The 1138-nt window shown below is 47.6% G+C and overlaps 1 non-coding gene across 1 annotated transcript; it reads left to right on the top strand.

Moving 5' to 3' along the window:
• Nucleotides 1-587: 587 nt before the first annotated feature.
• Nucleotides 588-690, top strand: LOC126929887 (U6 spliceosomal RNA). The gene has a single exon (XR_007717324.1). It is a non-coding gene; the product is annotated as a U6 spliceosomal RNA (small nuclear RNA).
• Nucleotides 691-1138: the final 448 nt, after the last annotated feature.

Raw genomic sequence — 1138 nt, 5'->3', positions numbered from 1 at the left:
TGCTGGGATTACAGCCGTGAGCCACCGCAGCTGGCTAGCATTCTGTTTTTGTTTTTGTTTTGAGACAGAGTCTCACTCTGTCCCCCAGGCTGGAGTGCAGTGGTACGGTCTCGGCTCACTGCAACCTCTGCCTCCTGGGTTCAAGTGATGCTCCTGCCTCGGCCTCCCGAATAACTGGGACTACAGGCATGCATCACCACATCTGGCTATTTTTTTTTTTTTTTTTTTTTTTTTATTTTTAGTAGAGATGGGGTTTTACCATGTGGGTCAGGCTGGTCTCGAACTCCTGACCTTAAATGATCTACCTGCCTTGGTCTCCCAAAGTGCTGGGAATACAGATGTGAGCCACCGCGCCTGGCCTCTGGCTAGTATTCTGCATTCTTGACAGTCTGATAGATGGAAAAATATCCCTATGGCAATGAATACACGTTTTAAAAACATATTGTATGTCGCTGGGCCACTCTTGCCCTCTCCCCAACTATCTTTATTGGTGGGCTTCAGGCTCTGGGCACCCTCTGTTTTGTTTTCTGGCATAAGTACATTCATGTAGTCATTCAACATAGTCATTCAACACATCTTTAAACCCTGTGTTAGCTTCAGCAGCACACATACTAAAATTGGAACGATACCGAGATCAGATGCTCCCTGCACAAGGATGACATGCAAATTCATGAACCGTTCCATGTATTTTTAAAATTTAATATATTAAAAAATTTAAAACTCAATAGAGTGTCCGTTGTGTGCCAGAAACTGTTCTGGGTGCTGAGGACACAGCAGAAAGAGATTTGCCCTCAGGCAGTTCATCCTGGTGAGGACCTAGACAGCTCACACCACGGATGTGTAAAATGCACTGAGTGTTCCTGGGGTGAGAAGCGCTTCGGAGAAAACATTAAAAGGGGCAGGAATGGGCATTTCTAGGGCTTCGGAAAGTTTCACGGAGGGGAGGGGAGAGAGCCAGTTTAGAAGAAACAGAAGTCTAGGAAAAAGCTACCAAGTGCAAAGGCCTGGAGAGGGGGACCGTGCCCAACAGATTGGAGGAACAGCTGGGACATCAGAGGCTGCAAAGCAGGGACTGGGAGGACTGTGGGACCTCGTGGTCCCTCGGAAGAAGTCTGCCTTTTGCTCCAGATGAGGTGGG

The sequence above is a fragment of the Macaca thibetana genome, chromosome 10 (genome assembly GCF_024542745.1).
Source record: "Macaca thibetana thibetana isolate TM-01 chromosome 10, ASM2454274v1, whole genome shotgun sequence".
Classification (NCBI taxonomy): domain Eukaryota; kingdom Metazoa; phylum Chordata; class Mammalia; order Primates; family Cercopithecidae; genus Macaca; species Macaca thibetana.
The sequence above is the reverse complement of the archived record's forward strand: the minus strand, read 5'-3'. Positions and strand labels throughout refer to the sequence as shown.